Source organism: Tachyglossus aculeatus, unplaced genomic scaffold (genome assembly GCF_015852505.1).
Source record: "Tachyglossus aculeatus isolate mTacAcu1 unplaced genomic scaffold, mTacAcu1.pri scaffold_116_arrow_ctg1, whole genome shotgun sequence".
Classification (NCBI taxonomy): Eukaryota; Metazoa; Chordata; class Mammalia; order Monotremata; family Tachyglossidae; genus Tachyglossus; species Tachyglossus aculeatus.
In genome coordinates this window covers 824,620-847,101 of record NW_024044848.1, presented here as the reverse complement: position 1 = coordinate 847,101, position 22,482 = coordinate 824,620, and the positions used below count along the sequence as shown (strand labels likewise).

Genomic DNA, 22,482 nt, shown 5'->3' with positions numbered 1-22,482 from the left:
CACTGAGGCACAGAGAAGTGAACAGACTTGTCCAAAGTCACACAGCTGACAGTTGGCAGAGCAGGAATTTGAACCCATGACCTCTGACTCCAAAGCCCGGGCTCTTATCTGAGCCACGCTGCTTCTCTGAGAAGGGAAGTGACTTGCCCCATGTCACAGAGCAGACGAACGGCAGAACCGGGATTAAAGCCTAGGTCTTCTGATTCCCAAGCCTGTGCTCTAGTCACTAATAATAATAATAGTATTATTACTAGAGTAGGATTTAATCCTCATTTTGCAGTTGACGTAACTGGGGTCCAGAGAATAATAATAATGATAATAATGATAATGGCATTTGTTAAGCCCTTACTATGTGCCAAGCACTGTTTCCCACACTGCTTGGATAACTTAATATTTTCACCTCCATCAATCCCACAGCACCCTATTTCCTATTTCCCCACAAGGAAGAAATCGTCAACGACACGGCGCTGACAGTGCCTTCTAGACTGTGAGCCCACTGTTGGGTAGGGACTGTTTCTATATGTTTCCAGCTTGTACTTCCCAAGCGCTTAGTACAGTGCTCTGCACACAGTAACCTCTCAATAAATACGATTGATTGATTGAGGGAATTCCTGCTCCTGGGATTCTCAGAGATCCGGGAGCTGCAGCTGGTCCACGCCGTGCTGTTCCTCCTGGTCTACCTGGTGGCTCTGGTGGGGAATCTCTTCATCGTTGCCATCACAGTCCTCGACCGGCGCCTCCAAACCCCCATGTAATCAATCAATCAATCAATCGTATTTATTGAGCACTTACTATGTGCAAAGCACTGTACTAAGAGCTTGGGAAGTACAAAATTGGCAACAGATAGAGACAGTCCCTACCCAACAGTGGGCTCACAGTCTAAAAGGGGGAGACAGAGAACAGAACCAAACATACCAACAAAATTAAATAAATAGGATAGAAATGTACAAGTAAAATAAATAAATAAATAAATAGAGTAATAAATATGTACAACCATATATACATATATACAGGTGCTGTGGGGAAGGGAAGGAGGTAAGATGGGGGGATGGAGAGGGGGACGAGGGGGAGAGGAAGGAAGGGGCTCAGTCTGGGAAGGCCTCCTGGAGGAGGTGAGCTCTCAGCAGGGCCTTGAAGGGAGGAAGAGAGCTAGCTTGGCGGAGGGGCAGAGGGAGGGCATTCCAGGCCCGGGGGATGACGTGGGCCGGGGGTCGATGGCGGGACAGGCGAGAACGAGGTACAGTGAGGAGATTAGCGGTGGAGGAGCGGAGGGTGCGGGCTGGGCTGTAGTAGCAGAGAAGGGAGGTGAGGTAGGAGGGGGCGAGGTGATGGAGAGCCTTGAAGCCCAGGGTGAGGAGTTTCTGCCTGATGCGCAGAAACTTCTTCCTCAGGAACCTGTCCGTCCTCGACCTCTGCTACATCTCCGTCACCGTCCCCAAATTCATCCACAACTCCCTGATCGACCGTAGATCCATCTCCTTCCTGGGCTGTGCCACCCAGGTCTTCTTGGTGGTCTTGTTTGCCACCTCGGAGCTGTTCCTCCTCACGGCGATGTCCCACGACCGCTACGCCGCCATCTGCCTCCCCCTTGCTACGAGGTCATCATGGACCGAGGGGCCTGCGGGAAGATGGTGGCCGGCTCCTGGTTCGGCGGGGGGCTGAACGGAGTCATCCACACCGCCGTGACTTTCTCCCTCCTCTTCTGTGACACCCACGCCACCCGGCAGTTCTTCTGCGACATCCCTTCCCTCGTGCGGATCTCCTGTTCCAGACGCTCCATCGACGAGCTCGCCATTCTGGGCTTCAGCATGTTCCCGGGCCTCTGCTGTTTCGTTGGCATCATCGTCTCGTACGTACGCATCTTCCGGGCCGTGCTGAGGATGCCGGCCTCCAAGGGCCGGGCCAAGGCTTTCTCCACCTGTCTGCCCCACCTCGCCATCTTGTCTTTATTCATAGTGAACGGGGTCTTCACCTGCTTCAAGCCCACGTCTGACTCCCCCTTGGCCCTGGACCTGCTGTTGTCCGTGTTTTACAACGTGGTGCCCCCAGCCCTCAACCCTCTCATCTACAGCCTGAGGAACCGGGACATGAAGACCACCCTGAGGAGAATGATAACGGGGAAATGCCTCTAAAATGGCGGTCGAACCTTATAACGATGGCATTTATTAAGCACTTACTATGGGCAAAGCACTGTTCTAAGCTCTGAGGGGGGGTTACAAAGGTTACAAACCTTCTTCTCCCCGAGGTCAGAGGCCCTTCTAGCCTGGGAGATTCTGGGTCCCCACCCTTTGGGGTCGTTCACGTGGGAACTGCTGGTGACCCTGGAGTCTCCCCGGGAGAAAAATTGTCGTCCAGTTGCTGAGACCTCGTGGCTTAGTGGAAAGAGTCCGGGCTTTGTAGTCAGAGGTCATGGGTTCATATCACATGGGTTCCTCAAATATGTTGCCAACTTATACTTCCCAAGCGCTTAGTACAGTGCTCTGCACACAGTAAGTGCTCAATAAATACGATTGAATGAATGAATGAATCCCGGCTCCACCAATTGTCGGCTGTGTGACTTTGGGCAAGTCACTTCACTTCTATAGGCCTCAGTTACCTCATCTGTAAAATGGGGATGAAGACTGGGAGGCCCCCCGCGAGACAACCTGATCACCTGGTGACCTCCCTAGCGTTTAGAACAGTGCTTTGCACATAGTAAGTGCTTAATAAATGCCATCATTATTATTATCCAGGACCACCATGCCCGAATGGATCGTATAATGCCAACCGTCTACAAGGAATGGTGGCCGTGGAGATTGGCTATTTGTTTGTAGCATTTGTAAAGCGGTTATTATCAATCAATCAATCGAGTGCTAACTGTGTGCGGCGCCCTGTACTAAACTCTTGGGAGAGTACAGTGTAGCAGAATCGGTAGATATGTTCCCGTTATGTGCCGGGCACTGTACTAAGCGCTAGGGTAGATATGAGATGATCAGTTTGTAGTACTTCCCAAGCGCTTAGTCCAGTGCTCTTCACGCAGTAAGCGCTCAATAAATACGACTGAACGAATGAATGAATAGTACCCAATCCCTGTCCCACACGGGGCTCACAGTCTTACTCTCCATTACATAGATGAGGTAACTGAGGACCAGAGAAGTGAAATAACTTGCTCAAGGTCACCCAGCAGGTACATGGTGGAGCAGGGATTAGAACCCAGGTCCTCCTCTGATTCTCAACCCTGTGCTGTTTTCACTAGGCACCTCCAATACATCAGGGTTGATTGGGACTAGAAAAAGAGCAGTCCTTGATCAGGACTGAGATGGCGTGAAAATTAGGTGGCCTTTAGTAATCAGTCAGTCAGTCAATTAATCGTATTAATTGAGTGCTTCCTGTGTGCAGAGCACTATACCAGGTGCCTGGGAGAGTACAATATAACAATATAAAGGACACATTCCCTGACCACAGCAAGCTTAGGGTAGACGGACGTGGCTCAGTGGAAAGAGCCCGGGCTTTGGAGTCGGAGGTCATGGGTTCAAATCCCTACTCTGCCACTTGTCAGCGGGGTGATTTTGGGCACTTCTCTGGGCCTCAGTGACCTCTTCTGGAAAATGGGGCTGGAGACTGGGAGCCCCCCGTGGGACAACCGGATCACCTTGTAAGCTCCCCAGCGCTTAGAACAGCGCTCGGCTCAAGCAGTGTGGCTCAGTGGAAAGAGCCCGGGATTTGGAGTCGAAGGCCATGGGTTCGAATCCCGACTCTGCCACTTGTCAGCTGGGTGACTTAAGGCAAGTCACTTAACTTCTCGGTGTCTCAGTTCCCTCATCTGTAAAATGGGGATTAAGACTGTGAGCCCCCGTGGGACAACCTGATCACTTGTAACCTCCCCAGCGCTTAGAACAGTGCTTTGCACATAGTAAGCTCTTAATAAATGCAATTATTATTATTATTATTAATATTAATGAATGTCGTTATTATTATTTCATTAATAGACATAAATAAACGACAGATACGGACGTACGCGCCGTGGGACTGGGACGGGGGTGATGAATAAAGGGAGCGAGTCAAGGTGATGCAGAAGGGAGTGGGAGAAGAGGAAAGGAGGGCTGTAAGGGGAGATGGAACTGTAAGAGAAGACTAGGAGAGCAAATAGCCGTGTCACCCAAATGGACGCTGGGGTTTTGGTGCTGTTAGACAAGGGGGCAGGGAAATTGCGAGGGTGGTCGTTGGGGTCACTCCTGGGCCCAGATCAATCAATCAATCAATCGTATTTATTGAGCGCTTACTGTGTGCAGAGCACTGTACTAAGCGCTTGGGAAGTACAAGTTGGCAACATATAGAGACGGTCCCTACCCAACAGCGGGCTCACAGTCTAGAAGAGGGAGACAGAGAACAAAACCAAAAATATTAACAAAATAAAATAAATAGAATAGATGTGTACAAGTAAAATCAATCAATAAATAGAGTAATAAATCTGTACAAACATATATGCATATATCCAGGTGCTGTGGGGAAGGGAAGGAGGTAAGGCGGGGGAGATGGAGAGGGGGATGGAGGAGGAGAGGAAGGAGGGGGCTCAGTGTAGGAAGGCCTCCTGGAGGAGGTGAGCTCTCAGTAGAGCCTTGAAGGTAGGAAGAGAGCTAGCTTGGCGGATGTGCAGAGGAAGGGTATTCCAGGCCAAGGGGATGACGTGGACCGGGGTTCGACGGCGGGACGGGCGAGAACGAGGCATGGTGAGGAGATTAGCAGCAGAGGAGCGGAGGGTGCGGGCTGGGCTGGAGAAGGAGAGAAAGGAGGTGAGGTAGGAGGGGGCGAGGTGATGGACAGCCTTGAAGCCGAGGGTGAGGAGTTTCTGCCTGATGCGTAGGTTGATTGGTAGCCACTGGAGATTTTTGAGGAGGGGAGTAACATGCCCAGAGCGTTTTTGGACAAAGACGAAGATCAGAAGACAGAACAGCCAGAAACCAGACCGTCCAGTACAAAACCAGATGCACGTTTGCTCTACACACATACTCCATACTTATGTGCATCTGGCTTTAATTCGATTTGTTCTGACGACTTTGACACCTGTCTTCGTGTTTTGTTTTGTTGTCTGTCTCCCCGTTCTAATAATAATGGTGGTATGTGTTAAGCACTTACTATGTGCAAAGCACTGTTCTAAGCGCGCAGGGGGGATACAAAGAGTTCAGGTTGTCCCACTTGGGGCTCACAGTCTTAATCCCCATTTTCCAGATGAGGTAACTGAGGCCCAGAGGTGTTAAGTGGTTTCCCCCAGGTCACACAGCTGACAAGTGGCGGAGTCAGGATTCAAACCCAGGACCTCTGACTCCCAAGACCTCGCTCTTTCCACTGAGCCATGCTGCTTCCCCTGCTTCCCCTTCTAGACTGTGATCTCGCTGTGGGGTAGCGACCGTCTCTCTATGTTGCCGACTTGGACTTCCCAAGCGCTTAGTCCAGTTCTCTGCCCACAGGAAGCGCTCAATAAATACGATTGAACGAATAAATAAAATTGAATGAATGAGTCAGTCAATCAGTTATATTTACCGAACACTTACTGTGTGGCGAGTACTGCACTGAGCCCTTGGGAGAGTGTAATACAGCAGAGCCGGTCGACCTGTTCCCTGCCCACATCACAATCATCATCATCAATCGTATTTATTGAGCGCTTACTAAGTGCAGAGCACTGTACTAAGCGCTTGGGAAGTACAAATTGGCAACATATAGGGACAGTACCTACCCAACAATGGGCTCACAGTCTAAAAGGGGGAGACAGAGAACAAAACCAAACATACTAACAAAATAAAATAAATAGAATAGATATGTAAAAGTAAAATAAATAAATAAATAGAGTAATAAATATGTACAAACATATAGACATATATAAAGGTGATGTGGGGAAGGGAAGGAGGTAAGATGGGGGATGGTGAGTGGGACGAGGGGGAGAGGAAGGAAGGGGCTCAGTCTGGGAAGGCCTCCTGGAGGAGGTAAGCTCTCAGCAGGGCCTTGAAAGGAGGAAGACAGCTAGCTTGGCGGATGGGCAGAGGGAGGGCATTGCAGGCCCGGGGATTGACGTGGGCCGGGGGTCGATGGCGGGACAGGCGAGAATGAGGTACGGTGAGGAGATCAGCGGCGGAGGAGCGGAGGGTGCGGGGTGGGCTGTAGAAGGAGAGAAGGGAGGTGAGGTAGGAGGGGGCAAGGTGATGGAGAGCCTTGAAGCCTAGGGTGAGGAGTTTCTGCCTGATGCACAGATTGATTGGTAGCCACTGGAGATTTTTGAGGAGGGGAGTAATATGCCCAGAGCGTTTCTGGACAAAGACAATCCGGGCAGCAGCATGAAGTATGGATTGAAGTGGAGAGAGACACGAGGATGGGAGATCAGAGAGAAGGCTGGTGCAGTAGTCCAGACGGGATAGGATGAGAGCTTGAATGAGCAGGGTAGCGGTATGGATGGAGAGGAAAGGGCGGATCTTTGCAATGCTGCAGAGCAAAGACCGGCAGGTTTTGGTGACGGCTTGGATGTGAGGGGTGAATGAGAGAGCGGAGTCCAGGATGACACCAAGGTTGCGGGCTTGTGAGACGGGAAGGATGGTAGTGCCGTCAACAGAGATGGGAAAGTCAGGGAGAGGACAAGGATTCGGAGGGAAAAAAAGGAGTTCAGTCTTCGACATGTTGAGCTTTAGGTGGCGGGCAGACATCCAGATGGAGATGTCCTGAAAGCAGGAGGAGATGCGAGCCTGGAGAGAGGGGGAGAGAGCAGGGGCAGAGATGGAGATCCGGGTGACATCAGCGTAGAGATGATAGTTGAAGCCGTGGGAGCGAATGAGGTCACCAAGGGAGTGCGTGTAGATTGAGATCAGAAGGGGGCCAAGCACTGAACCTTGGGGAACCCCCACAGTAAGAGGATGGGAGGGGGAGGAGGAGCCTGCAAAAGAGACTGAGAAAGAACGACCGGAGAGATAAGAGGAGAACCAGGAGAGGACGGAGTCTGTGAAGCCAAGGTCAGATAGCGTGTTGAGGAGAAGGGGGTGGTCCACAGTGTCGAAGGCAGTTGAGAGGTCGAGGAGGATTAGGACAGAGTATGGGCCGTTGGATTTGGCAAGCAGGAGGCTATTGGTGACCTTTGAGAGGGCAGTTTCCATGGAATGAAGGTGACGGAAGCCAGACTGGAGGGGGTAGAGGAGAGAGTTGTTTTTGAGGAATTCTAGGCAGCGCGTGTAGACAACTCGTTCAAGGAGTTTGGAAAGGAATGATAGGAGGGATATGGGGCGATAACTAGACGGTGAGGTGGGGTCAAGAGAGGGTGTTTTTAGGATGGGAGAGACATGGGCATGTTTGAAGGCAGAGGGGAAGGAACGAGTGGAGAGTGAGCGGTTGAAGATGGGAGCTAAGGAGGGGAGAAGGGATGGAGCAAGAGTTTTCATGGGATGAGAGGGAATGGGGTCAGAAGCACAGGTGGCCGGAGTAGCACTTGAGAGGGGGGAGGAGAGTTCCTCTGAGGATACCGCTGGGAAGGATGGGAAAGTAGCAGAGAGTGTTGAGAGCCGGGGGATTGGAGAAAGGGGGGAAGAGACTTTGGGGAGGTTGGACCTGATGGATTTAGTTTTGTTAATAAAGTAGGAGGCCAGATCGTTGGGGGTGAGGGAAGGAGGAGGGGGAGGAACCGGGGGCCTGAGAAGGGAGTTGAATGTACGGAAGAGCTGGAGGGGGTGATGGACATGGGTGTCAATAAGGGAGGAGAAATGGTTTTGTCTGGCAGAAGAGAAGGCTGAGTTAAGGCAGGAAAGGATAAACTTGAAGTGAACGAGGTTGGCATGGTGTTTAGACTTTCGCCAGCAGCGTTTGGCAGCTCGAGCATAAGAGCGAAGGAGGCAGACAGTGGGAGTGATCCAGGGCTGTGGGCTAGTGGTGCGAGAGCGGCGAAGGGAAAGGGGAGCGAGTGAGTCTAGCTGAGTAGAAAGGGTAGAGTTCAGGACAGTAATCTGATCATCAAGACTGGGTAGAGAGGAGAGGGCGGCGAGGTGGGGTGTGAGGCGCTCCGAAAGATGAGTGGGGTCCAATCAATCAATCAATCAATCAATCGTATTTATTGAGCGCTTACTATGTGCAGAGCACTGTACTAAGCGCTTGGGAAGTACAAATTGGCAACACATAGAGACAGTCCCTACCCAACAGTGGGCTCACAGTCTAAAAGGGGGAGACAGAGAACAGAACCAAACATACCAACAAAATAAAATAAATAGGATAGAAATGTACAATTAAAATAAATAAATAAATAAATAAATAGAGTAATAAATATGTACAACCATATATACATATATACAGGTGCTGTGAGGAAGGGAAGGAGGTAAGATGGGGGGATGGAGAGGGGGGCGAGGGGGAGAGGAAGGAAGGGGCTCAGTCTGGGAAGGCCTCCTGGAGGAGGTGAGCTCTCAGCAGGGCCTTGAAGGGAGGAAGAGAGCTAGCTAGGCGGATTGGCAGAGGGAGGGCATTCCAGGCCCGGGGGATGACGTGGGCCGGGGATCGACGGCGGGACAGGCGAGAACGAGGTACAGTGAGGAGATTAGCGGTGGAGGAGCGGAGGTTGCGTGCTGGGCAGTAGAAGGAGAGAAGGGAGGTGAGGTAGGAGGGGGCGAGGTGATGGAGAGCCTTGAAGCCCAGGGTGAGGAGTTTCTGCCTGATGCGCAGATTGATTGGTAGCCACTGGACATTTTTGAGGTGGGGAGTAATATGCCCAGAGCGTCTCTGGACAAAGATAATCCGGGCAGCAGCATGAAGTATGGATTGAAGTGGAGAGAGACACGAGGATGGGAGATCAGAGAGAAGGCTGGTGCAGTAGTCCAGACGGGATAGGATGAGAGCTTGAATGAGCAGGGTAGCGGTATGGATGGAGAGGAAAGGGCAGATCTTTGCAATGTTGCAGAGCAACGACCGGCAGGTTTTGGTGACGGCTTGGATGTGAGGGGTGAATGAGAGAGCGGAGTCCAGGATGACACCAAGGTTGCGGGCTTGTGAGACGGGAAGGATGGTAATGCCGTCAACAGAGATGGGAAAGTCAGGGAGAGGACAAGGTTTGGGAGGGAAGACAAGGAGCTCAGTCTTCGACATGTTGAGCTTTAGGTGGCGGGCGGACATCCAGGTGGAGATGTCCTGAAGGCAGGAGGAGATACGAGCCCGGAGGGAGGGGGAGAGAGCAGGGGCAGAGATGTAGATCTGGGTGTCATCAGCGTAGAGATGATAGCTGAAGCCGTGGGAGCTAATGAGGTCACCAAGGGAGTGGGTGTAGATTGAGAACAGAAGGGGACCAAGCACTGAACCTTGGGGAACCCCCACAGTAAGAGGATGGGAGGGGGAGGAGGAGCCTGCAAAAGAGACTGAGAAAGAACGACCGGAGAGATAAGAGGAGAACCAGGAGAGGACGGAGTCTGTGAAGCCAAGGTCAGATAGCGTGTTGAGGAGAAGGGGGTGGTCCACAGTGTCAAAGGCAGCTGAGAGGTCGAGGAGGATTAGGACAGAATATGAGCCGTTGGATTTGGCAACAGGAGGTGATTGGTGACCTTTGAGAGGGCAGTTTCCGTGGAATGAAGGGGACGGAAGCCAGACTGGAGGGGGTCGAGGAGAGAGTTGTTGTTGAGGAATTCTAGGCAGCGCGAGTAGACAACTCGTTCAAGGAGTTTGGAAAGGAGTGGTAGGAGGGATATGGGACGATAACTAGAAAGTGAGGTGGGGTCAAGAGAGGGTTTTTTTAGGATGGGAGAGACATGGGCATGTTTGAAGGCAGAGGGGAAGGAACCAGTGGAGAGTGAGCGGTTGAAGATGGAGAGCGGAGATCTCTGTGAGGGAGTAATACGGATTTACAGGGGAAAGGGGTGTGAGTGAGGAGGCAGGTGAAAAGGTTATGATCAGAGAGAGGGATTTCAGAGTTGGTGAGGGTGGACACAGAGCAGCGGTAGGAGATGATGAGGTCGAGGGTATGACGAAGTTAGTGAGTGGGTGAGGTGGGGTGGAGGAAGAGGTTGGCAGCGTCAAGGAGAGATAGAAGCGGGCGGCAGAGGAGTCGTTAGGGATATCCATGTGGATATTGAAGTCTCCGAGGATCAGAGTGGGCATGGAGAAGGAGAGAAGGAAGGTGAGGAAGGGGTCAAAGTCGTTAAGGAAGTTGGAAGTGGGGCCGGGAAGGCGGTAGATGACGGCTACAAGAATCTGGAGGGGGTGGTAGAGGTGAATAATGAGGGCTTCAAAGGAAGGGAAGGAAAGGGAAGGGGGAGGAGGGATAGTGCGAAAGCGACATTGAGGGGCGAGAAGGAAACCGACACCTCCTCCTTTTCCGGTGAGTCTGGGGGAGTGGGAGAAGAAGAGGCCTGCACCGCAGAGAGCAGCAGAAGAGACCGTGTCGTCCGGAGACAGCCATGTTTCAGTTAGGGCGAGGAGGAGTAGAGAACTGGAAAGGAAAAGGTCCAGGATGAAAGGGATCTTACTTAAAACGTAGCGGGGGTTCCAGAGGCCAAACCTGGGAGCAGCTGTCAAGGGTGGGTAGAGAGGGGGAAGGGTGCGAGGGGTGGGGAGGGTTTGGATTGGGATCAGTTGGCGGAGGCCAGGGCGGGTGGAGTGGGAAGGGGGGTGGCGATGGGAAAGGAGAACTGGGATGGGGTGGGGGCGGGGAGAAGGGGAGGGAGGGGGCCGGGAGGGAGGAGCGGAGGACTGGCGCTGCTTCAGAGGAATCCTTGGTAGGGGGTGAAGGGGAGTGGTCTTGGTGGGTGAGAGGGAGGGAAAAAGCTGAGTGGGAGAGGGGAAGGGGAAGGTGAGGAATGGGAATGACAGTTGGGAGCAAGGGAACTGAAAGTTCATGGTGAGGTCAGCAGGGCGAGTGACAGTACAGCGGGAGGTTAACAGTTGAGATGCAGAAGCAATAAAACAGTAGCAATGATAAAAGTAGGCGATGGCATCACAGGGTGTAGTTAAACAATCAATATGCTATGGTAATAATAGAATTGGCAGATAATGATGTCACAGAGAGCAGATACAAACTATTAAGTGCTGGAGTAGGGTGGGCCAGTTAAGGGGGGTCAGGGAGCAGAGATACCTGGGGAGAGGAGCGAACAGTCAACTAGCATGGGAGGGCGGAGGAGGTGCCAATGAGGTTGTCGTTAATGTAACATGTTGCTAACAAGGGCTTTTTACCTGGGGGCGGGGGGAGTGTCAGTCAGGACCGGACCAGGAAGGGGGGGGATGGGGGCACTTTAAGGAAGGCCTCCTAAGTGGGGGGGAGTGGAAGCAGGGGGGCGTCCGTGGGGGCGCTGTGATGGTGGGCGGGCCTCTCGGGAACGGAGTCCCGGGCGTCTATAGCGGCACTCTGAGGAGAGGATCCTTCCGGGAGCAGCAAAGCCGCGCGGTGTGATGGCGGGCGGGCGGGCCTCTCGGGAACGGAGTCCCGGGCGTCTATGGCGGCGCTCTGAGGAGAGGATCCTTCCGGGAGCAGCAAGACCGCCCAGTGTGATGGCGGGCGGGCGGGCCTCTCGGGAACGGAGTCCAGGGCGTCTATGGCGGCGCTCTGAGGAGAGGATCCTTCCGGGAGCAGCAAGGCCGCCCGGTGTGATGGCGGGCCGGCGGGCCTCTCGGGAACGGAGTCCCGGGCATTAACAGCGGCGCTCTGAGGAGAGGATCCTTCCGGGAGCAGCAAGGCCGCGCGGTGTGATGGCGGGCGGGCGGGCGGGCCTCTAGGGGACGGAGTCCCAGGCGTCTATGGCGGCGCTCTGAGGAGAGAATCCTTCCGGGAGCAGCAAGGCCGCGCGGAGCAAGGCCCACAGTAAGTTTATGATCTAGTGGGGGGAGACGGATGTTAATATAAATAAATTAATTGCGGATTTGGATATAAGTGCTGTGGGGCAGAGGGTGGGGTGAATAAAGGGGGCAAATCCAAGTACCAGGGTGATGCGGAAGGGAGTCGGAGAAGAGGAAATCTCCAACGCTTAGAACGGTGCTTAGCACACAATAAGCGCTTAACAAATACCATTATTATTATAATTATTACTATTATTATTATTATTATTATTATTGTTATTATCATTAAATTAGGGCTCAGTTAGGAAAGGCCTCTTGGAGAGGATCCACATAAGGCTATGAAGGTGGGGAGAGTGAGAGCTCAGAGGAAGATCGCATAACTAGGCAGTTTGCCAGAGTTTTGCTGGTTATCTGAATTTCTCTACGTTATACATTCAGTGGGAGCGGTGACTATGTCCGTTTATTGTTGTATTGTGCGCTCCCAAGCGCTTACTACAGTGCTTTACTCTCAGCAAGCACTAAACGGCGACATTTGAATGAATTGGTGACCATGGCCATTCTCGTGAGTGAGGGACATGAAATTACTGGGACAGTCTGAGCCCTGCTGAACGTCGGAGATAACGTCTCCTCTGGGACTCCAAAGTCTTCCAGATAACGAGTCTCTCGGGGCGATCCCGGGGCGGGTCCTCCTGGGGAACCCCCTCCCCGCGTCCCGCCGGAACGGGGGCTGTTGTCTCCGAGGAGCCCGGAGCGCTGGTTTAATGTCGGGCTCTTTCCCGTCCCGGCCACAGACCCGCATATAGAGACGAGGAGGAGGAACTCAGCATCTCCAACCCTGGACCGCCCCGGTGAGCCAAAGTCAATCGCTCAATCCATCCATCGTAGTTATTGAGCTGTTACTGGGTACAGAGAACTGGAATGCTACAATTCATGCCGAGCCCCAAATTAGATTCCCCGTTTGGGTCTTCACGGCCTATGCGCGAAGGGAGTGATGAGAATATGTTCTTATGCGGCCCGTGAAAGGAGGGATGCTGGCTTCATCCTGCTTCAGACTGCTGCGTGGCAGCAGTGACGGAGCCGGGATTAGAACCCACAACCCCGGGCTCTTTCCATTTAGCCACGCTGCTCCTCTATTCATTCATTCATTCATTCATTCATTCATTCATTCAATCGTATTTATTGAGCACTTACTGTGTGCAGAGCACTGTACTAAGCGCTTGGGAAGTACAAGTTGGCAACATATAGAGACGGTCCCTACCCAAGGTTCACAGTCTAGAAGGGGGAGACAGACAACAAAACAAAACATATTAACAAAATAAAATAAATAGAATAAATATGTACAAGTAAAATAAATAAATACAGTAATAAATCTGTACAAACATATATACCAGGTCTGCCAACTCTGTTGTAGTGTACTCTCTAAAGAGCTTAGTACAATGCTCTGCACCCAGTAAGAGCTCAATAAGTACTATTGATTGATTATGAACAGGGAATGTTTCTCATTCATTCTTTCATTCATTCAATCTTATTTATTGAGCGCGTAATGTGTGCAGAGCACTGTACTAAGCGCTTGGGAAGTACAGACGGTACAGAGAACTGGACTGCTACAATTCATACCATTAGCCCCAAATTAGATTCCCCGTTTGGGTCTTCACGGCCTGGGCGTGGAGGGAGGGATGAGAATATGTTCTTATGCGGCCCGTGAAAGGAGGGATGCTGGCTTCATCCTGATTCAGACTGCTGCGTGGCAGCAGTGATGGAGCCGGGATTAGAATCCACAACCCCGGGCTCTTTCCTTTTAGCCACGCTGTTCCTCTAGTGGATAGACACAATGCCTGCCCTGAAGAAGGGCAGCATGGCTCAGTGGAAAGAGCCCGGGCTCTGGAGTCAGAGGTCATGGTTTCGAATCCCGGCTCTGCCAATTGTCAGCTGTGTGGCTTTGGGCAAGTCACTTCACTTCTCTGGGCCTCAGTTCCCTCATCTGTACAATGGGGGTGAAGCCTGTGAGCCCCCTGTGGGACAACCTGATCGCCTTGTAACCTTCCCAGCGCTTAGAACTGTGCTTGGCACATAGTAAGCGCTCAATAAATGCCATCATCATTGTTATTATTATTATTAAGAAGCTTAGAATCTAGTGTGAAAAGGAGACATTAAAATGAATGACAGATAATATAAGGATATGTTCGTGTGTGAGAAGCAACGTGCCCTAGCGGAAAGATCACGGGCCTCAGAGCATGAGGGTCCTAATTCAAACTCCATGCACTTCACTCCTCTGTGCCTCAGTTACCTCATCTGTAAAATGGGGATTAGGACCGTGACCCTCTTGTGGAACAGGGACTGTGGCCAACCTAATTAGCTTGTATCTACCCCAGCGCTTAGTGTAGTGACTGGCACCTAGTAACCGCTTAACAAATACCTCCCACAAAAGGGTAGGTTTTGGAGTGGGATTAGAACCCAGATCCCTGACTCCCAGGCTTTCCAGTAGTCCACGTTGCTTTCCAATCTCCGACCAGGTTGGAAGATATAGAATGCGAGGCCGGGTTGTAAAGAGGGGCCAGATAAAAAGCCAGGAATGCAGAGAAGATGGAACCGCAAGGATGGGTGTGAGATGAGAGGCCGGGCGTGGGATGTGGGTGGAAAATCCGCCGCTGTGGAAAAGACACTGACCTCTCGAAGGAGAGAGTTGGGAGTTTTAGGAGGCGCGGACTCCAAACGTCTAGTTGAAACCAGTCAGAACTAAGTTGCCAGGATCCCAAGAGAAGGACAAAGGACCACGGTGTCGAGACTAGACTAGCCACGAAGCTCTCTGAGGGCCGGGAATGCCGGGAATGTTTCTTCCAATTCTGTTCTCCTGTACTCCCACCAAGGCTTAGTACAGTGCTCCGCACCCAGTAAGTGCTCAGTAAATACCATCGATCGAGCGATCGCCTACTGGATTGCCTCTGAGGCTAAAAATAACAGAATCTATCAGAGAAGCAGCGTGGCTCCGTGGAAAGAGCTCGGGTTTGGGAATCGGAGGTGGTGGGTTCTAATCCCAGCTCCACCATGTCTGTTTTGTGACCTTGGGCAAGTCACTTCACTTCTCTGAGCCTCAGTGACCTCATCTGTAAAATGGGGATTAAGACTGTGAGCCCCACGTGGGACAACCTGATCGCCTTGTATCCCCCCCAGCGCTTAGAACAGTGCTTGGCACATAGTAAGCGCTTAACTTCTAGACTGTGAGCCCTTCTAGATTGTGAGCCCACTGTTGGGTAGGGACCATCTCTATATGTTGCCAGCTTGTACTTCCCAAGCGCTTAGTACAGTGTTTTGCACGCAGTAAGCACTCAACAAATACGATTGATTGATTGATTGATATATTTCTATTAGTGTCCATCCCCTCTGCTAGACTGTAAATTCGCTGTGGGCAGGGAACGTTTCCACTAACTCTGTTCTGTTGTACTCTCCCAAGCACTCAGTAGTGCCCTGCACGCAGAAAGCGCTCAGGAAACACCATTAATGTTGAAGAAACATTAGGCAACGTGGGTAATTCATTCATTTCTAGACTGTGAGCCCAGTGTTGGCAGGGATTGTCTCTCTCTGTTGCTGAATTGTACTTTCCAAGCGCTTAGTACAGCAATCTGCACACAGTGAGCGTTCAGTAAGTACGATTGAATGCTAATATCAGGGTGCCGTTATGACACACACCCAAAAGGTGTTTGCAGAAATGATCGATTCATCGACAGTATTTATTGCGCACTTACTGTATGCAGAGCACTGAACCAAGTGAAGCAGCGTGGCTCAGTGGAAAGAGCCCGGGCTTTGGAGTCAGAGGTCGTCGGTTCAAATCCCGGCTTCGCCAATTGTCAGCTGTGTGACTTTGGGCAAGTCACTTCACTTCTCTGGGCCTCAGTTCCCTCATCTGGAAAATGGGGATGAAGACTGTGAGCCCCATGTGGGACAAGCTGATCACCTGGTATCCTCCCCAGCGCTTAGAACAGTGCTTGGCACATAGTGAGTGCTTAATAAATGCCATTATTATCATTATTATTATTATTATTATTATTATTAACCACTCAATGTGGGCAGGGAAAGTTCCTACCAACAGGGTTATAGTGTCCCGAGTGCTTAGTACAGTGCACTGCACAGTACGTGCTCACTAAATACCATTGATCCAAGCAGCGTAGCTCAGTGGAAAGAGCCCGGGCTTAGGAGTCAGAGGTCATGGGTTCAAATCCCGGATCCGCCAATTGTCAGCTGTGTGACTTAGGGCAATCACTTCACTTCTCTGGGCCTCAGTTCCCTCATCTGGAAAATGGGGATGGAGACTGTGAGCCTCATGTGGGACAAGCTGATCATCTGGTATCCTCCCCAGCACTTAGAACAGTGCTTTGCACAAAGTAAGCGCTTACTAAATGCCATCATCATTATTGTTATTATTGTTAAGTGCTTGGGAGAGTGAAATAGAACAGGGTTGGCAGGGTATAGTGGAACAGAGTTGGTAGAAAATGATAAAATATCTTTGTAAAGTGTGTGTGTATGTGAGCGAGAGAAAGGGGTGGGTGGAATATTAGGACCCCAGCCCCTTTTCCATTGCTCCGCCATTGCCCCTCCGCCATAGACGCCCGGGACTCCGTTCCCGAGAGGCCCGCCCGCCCGCCATCACACCGCCCGGCCTTGCTGCTCCCGGAAGGTTCCTCTCCTCAGAGCGCGCCACCATAGACGCCCGGGACTCCGTTCCCGAGAGGCCCGCCCGCCATCACACCGCGAGGCCTTGCTGCTCCCGGAAGGATCCTCTCCTCAGAGCGCGCCGCCATAGACGCCCGGGACTCCGTTCCCGAGAGGCCCGCCCGCCATCACACCGCGAGGCCTTGCTGCTCCCGGAAGGATCCTCTCCTCAGAGCGCCGCCATAGACGCCCGGGACTCCGTTCCCGAGAGGCCCGCCCGCCATCACACCGCGAGGCCTTGCTGCTCCCGGAAGGATCCTCTCCTCAGAGCGCCCCCATTGACGCCCGGGACTCCGTTCCCGAGAGGCCCGCCCGTCCGCCCGCCATCACACCGCCCGGCCTTGCTGCTCCCGGAAGGTTCCTCTCCTCAGAGCGCGCCGCCATAGACGCCCGGGACTCCGTTCCCGAGAGGCCCGCCCGCCATCACCCCGCGCGGCCTTGCCGCTCCCGGAAGGATCCTCTCCTCAGAGCGCCGCCATTGACGCCCGGGACTCCGTTCCCGAGAGGCCCGGCCGCCCACCCACCCGCCATCTCAGCGCCCCCACGGACGCCCCCCCCCTGCTTCCACCCCCCCACTTAGGAGGCCTTCCGTAAAGTGCCCCTCATCCCCCCCCCCTTCCCGGTCCGGTCCTGACTGACTCTCCCCCCGCCCCCAGGTAAAAAGCCCTTGTTAGCACCATGTTAGCACCACGTTACATGTTACATTAACGACAACCTCATTCACACCTACTCAGCCCTCCCATGCTAGTTGACTGTTCGCTCCCCTCCCCAGGTATCTCTGCTCCCTGACCCCCCTTAACTGGCCCACTCTACTCCAGCTCTTAATAGTTTGTATCTGCTCTCTGTGGCATCATTATCTGCCAATTCTATTATTGCCATAGCATATTGATTGCTTAACTACACCCTGTGATGCCATCACCTACTTTTATCATTGCTACTGTTTTATTGCTGCTGCATCTCAATTGTTAACCCCCCGCTGTACTGTCACTCGCCCTGCTGACCTCACCATGAACTTTCAGTTCCCTTGCTCCCAACTGCCATTCCCATTCCTCACCTTCCCCTTCCCCTCTCCCACCCAGCTGTTTCCCTCCCTCTCACCCACCAAGACCACTCCCCCTCACCCCCTACCAAGGATTCCTCTGTACCAGCGCAGGTCCTCCGCTTCTCCCTCCCGGCCCCCTCCCTCCTCTCCTCCCCGCCCCCACCCCATCCCAGTTCTCCTTTCCCATCGCCACCCCCCTTCCTACTCTCCCGGCCCAGGCCCCCGCCAACTCATCCCAATCCATACCCTCCCCACCCCTCGCACCCTTCCCCCTCCCTCCCCACCCTCGACAGCTGCTGCCAAGTGTGACCTCTGGAACCCCCGCTCCGTTTTAAGTAAGATCCCTTTCATCCTGGACCTTTTCCTTTCCAGTTCTCTACTCCTCCTCGCCGTAACTGAAACATGGCTGTCGCCGGACGACACAGTCTCTTCTGCTGCTCTCTGCAGTGCAGGCCTCTTCTTCTCCCACTCCCCCAGACTCACCGGAAAAGGAGAAGGTGTCGGTTTCCTTCTCGCCCCTCAATGTCGCTTTCGCACTATCCCTCCTCCCCCTTCCCTTTCCTTCCCTTCCTTTGAAGCCCACATCATTCGCCTCTACCACCCCCTCCAGATTCTTGTAGCCGTCATCTACCACCCTCCCGGCCCCACTTCCAACTTCTTTAACGACTTTGACCCCTTCCTCACCTTCCTTCTCTCCTTCTCCATGCCCACTCTGATCCTCGGAGACTTCAATATCCACATGGATATCCCTAACGACTCCTCTGCCGCCCGCCTTCTATCTCTCCTTGACGCTGCCAACCTCTTCCTCCACCCCACCTCGCCCACTCACCAACTTGGTCATACCCTCGACCTCATCATCTCCTACCGCTGCACTGTGTCCACCCTCACCCACTCTGTAATCCCTCTCTCTGATCATAATCTTCTCACCTGCCTCCTCACTCACACTCCTTTCCCCTGTAAATCCGTATTACTCCCTCACAGAGATCTCCGCTCTCTGGACCCCACCCATCTTTCGGAGCGCCTCACACCCCACCTCGCCGCCCTCTCCTCTCTACCCAGTCTTGATGATCAGATTACTGCTCTCAACTCTACCCTCTCTACTCAGCTAGACTCACTCGCTCCCCTTTCCCTTCGCCGCTCTCGCACCACTAACCCACAGCCCTGGATCACTGCCACTGTCCGCCTCCTTCGCTCTTATGCTCGAGCTGCCGAACGCTGCTGGCGAAAGTCTAAACACCATGCCAACCTCATTCACTTCAAGTTTATCCTTTCCTGCCTTAACTCAGCCCTCTCTTCTGCCAGACAAAACTATTTCTCCTCCCTTATTGACACCCATGCCCATCACCCCCGCCAGCTCTTCCGAACATTCAACTCCCTTCTCAGGCCCCCGGTTCCTCCCCCTCCTCCTTCCCTCACCCCCAACGATCTGGCCTCCTACTTCATTAACAAAATTAAATCCATCAGGTCCGACCTCCCCAAAGTCTCTTCCTCCCTTTCTCCATCCCCCCGGCTCTCAACACTCTCTGCTACTCTCCCATCCTTCCCAGCGGTATCCTCAGAGGAACTCTCCTCCCTCCTCTCAAGTGCTACTCCGGCCACCTGTGCTTCTGACCCCATTCCCTCTCATCTTATGAAATCTCTCGCTCCATCCCTTCTCCCCTCCTTAACTTCCATCTTCAACCGCTCATTCTCCACTGGTTCCTTCCCCTCTGCCTTCAAACATGCCCATGTCTCTCCCATCCTAAAAAAAACCCTCTCTTGACCCCACCTCACCTTCTAGTTATCGTCCCATATCCCTTCTACCATTCCTTTCCAAACTCCTTGAACGAGTTGTCTACACGCGCTGCCTCGAATTCCTCAACACCAACTCTCTCCTCGACCCCCTCCAGTCTGGCTTCCGTCCCTTCATTCCACGGAAACTGCCCTCTCAAAGGTCACCAATGACCTCCTGCTTGCCAAATCCAACGGCTCATACTCTGTCCTAATCCTCCTCGACCTCTCAGCTGCCTTTGACACTGTGGACCACCCCCTTCTCCTCAACACGCTATCTGACCTTGGCTTCACAGACTCCGTCCTCTCCTGGTTCTCCTCTTATCTCTCCGGTCGTTCTTTCTCAGTCTCTTTTGCAGGCTCCTCCTCCCCCTCCCATCCTCTTACTGTGGGAGTTCCCCAAGGCTCAGTGCTTGGTCCCCTTCTGTTCTCCATCTACACTCACTCCCTTGGTGACCTCATTCGCTCCCACGGCTTCAACTATCATCTCTACGCTGATGACACCCAGATCTACATCTCTGCCCCAGCTCTCTCCCCCTCCCTCCGGGCTCGCATCTCCTCCTGCCTTCAGGACATCTCCATCTGGATGTCCGCCCGCCACCTAAAGCTCAACATGTCGACGACTGAGCTCTTTGTCTTCCCTCCCAAACCTTGTCCTCTCCCTGACTTTCCCATCTCTGTTGACGGCACTACCATCCTTCCCGTCTCACAAGCCCGCAACCTTGGTGTCATCCTGGACTCCGCTCTCTCATTCACCCCTCACATCCAAGCCGTCACCAAAACCTGCCGGTCTCAGCTCCGCAACATTGCCAAGATCCGCCCTTTCCTCTCCATCCAAACTGCTACCCTGCTCATTCAAGCTCTCATCCTATCCCGTCTGGACTACTGCACCAGCCTTCTCTCTGATCTCCCATCCTCGTGTCTCTCTCCACTTCAATCCATACTTCATGCTGCTTCCCGGATTATCTTTGTCCAGAAACGCTCTGGGCATATTACTCCCCTCCTCAAAAATCTCCAGTGGCTACCAATCAATCTGCGCATCAGGCAGAAACTCCTCACCCTGGGCTTCAAGGCTCTCCATCACCTCGCCCCCTCCTACCTCACCTCCCTTCTCTCCTTCTACTGCCCAGCCCGCAACCTCCGCTCCTCCACCGCTAATCTCCTCACTGTACCTCGTTCTCGCCTGTCCCGCCGTCGACCCCCGGCCCACGTCATCCCCCGGGCCTGGAATGCCCTCCCTCTGCCCCTCCGCCAAGCTAGCTCTCTTCCTCCCTTCAAGGCCCTGCTGAGAGCTCACCTTCTCCAGGAGGCCTTCCCAGACTGAGCCCCTTCCTTCCTCTCCCCCTCGTCCCCCTCTCCATCCCCCCATCTTACCTCCTTCCCTTCCCCACAGCACCTGTATATAAACGTATATATGGTTGTACATATTTATTACTCTATTTATTTATTTATTTATTTATTTATTTTACTTGTACATTTCTTTCCTATTTATTTTATTTTGTTGGTATGTTTGGTTCTGTTCTCTGTCTCCCCCTTTTAGACTGTGAGCCCACTGTTGGGTAGGGACTGTCTCTATGTGTTGCCAATTTGTACTTCCCAAGCGCTTAGTACAGTGCTCTGCACATAGTAAGCGCTCAATAAATACGATTGATTGATTGATTGATTGCTCCAAAGCCATTGCCTTCCCATCCTGGGTCTCTGTGAAAGTGAAAATGCAGACTTTCAGAAACCAAAACGGAGGGACGCTGATAGTTGAAAATCAAAATGGGGATTTTTCCGATTCCTTCCTGTAAACGTGCTCCCTCTCTGTGCCTCCATGGGAAATCCATAGATAATCCGTGGAGATGGGAAACACTACCAAGGTGAGGGAATTCCTCCTGCTGAGATTCTCGGAGGTCCGGGAGCTGCAGCTGGTCCAGGCCGCGCTGTTCCTCCTGGTCTACCTGGCGGCCCTGACGGGAAACCTCCTCATCGTCGCCGTCACCGCGCTCGACCGGCGCCTCCGCACCCCCTTGTACTTCTTCCTCAGGAACCTGTCCGTCCTCGACCTCTGCCTCATCTCCGTCACCGTCCCCAAATCCAGCCACACCTCCCTGATCAATGGCAGAGCCATCTCTCTATGGGGCTGCATGGTTCAGGTGGTTTTAGTGATTTCGTTTGCTTTCTCGGAGCTGTCCCTCCTCACGGCAATGTCCTACGACCACTACGCGGCCATCTGCCTCCCCCTGCGCTACGGGGTCATCATGGACCCAGGGGCCTGCGGGAAGATGGCGGCCGACTCCTGGCTCGGCGGGGGCCTGTTCGGGGTAGTGTACACAGCCGGGACGTTACAACCGAGCTTCTGTGGTTTTAACCTGGTCCAGCAGTTCTTCTGCGACATCCCTTCCCTACTGAAGATCTCCTGTTCCGAAACGCATGTCGTCATCGACGTCAGCATAGCCACGGCATTCGGCTTGGCTTTCATCTCCTTCGTCCTCATTGTCGTTTCGTACGTGCGCATCTTCCGGGCTGTGCTGAGGATGCCGGCCTGCTAGGGCCGGGCCAAAGCCTTCTCCACCTGTCTGCCCCACCTCGTCGTCGTCACCAGCTTCCTCTCGACCGGCGCCGTGGCCTACCTCAAGCCCACGTCTGACTCCCCCTCGACCCTAGACCTGCTGGTGTCCGTTTTCTACACCACGGTGCCCCCCGCACTGAACCCCTACATCTACAGCCTGAGGAACCGGGACACGAAATCCTCCCTGGGGAGGGTCCTGAGGGGGCTTACGTTCCTCCAGAATAAAGATCCCCTCTTTTTGACCTGACGTTTGCTCCCAGAATGTTTCCGAATCCCGCCAACTAAGTGTTGTCGTTTCCCCTTCCCTGGTGATCAGTCAATCAGTCAATCGGCGGTACTTACTGAGCACTTACTCTGTACGGTGCCCAGCGTGGCTCAGTGTAGAGAGCCCGGGCTTTGGAGTCAGAGGTCAGGAGTTCAAATCCTGGCTCTGCCGACTATCAGCTGTGTGACTTTGGGCAAGTCACTTCACTTCTCTGGGCCTCAGTTCCCTCATCTGTAAAATGGGGATTAAAACTCTGAGCCCCCTGAGGGAAAATCTGATCACCTTGTAACCTCTCCAGCGCTTAGAACAGTGCTTTGCACATAGAAAGCGCTTAGCAAATACCATCATTATTATTATTATTATTACTAAGCATTTGGGAGAGGCCAACAC

The 22,482-nt window shown here is 53.0% G+C and overlaps 1 pseudogene; it reads left to right on the top strand.

Moving 5' to 3' along the window:
* Positions 1-1,604: 1,604 nt before the first annotated feature.
* LOC119922651 lies at positions 1,605-22,074 on the top strand (annotated as a pseudogene).
* Positions 22,075-22,482: the final 408 nt, after the last annotated feature.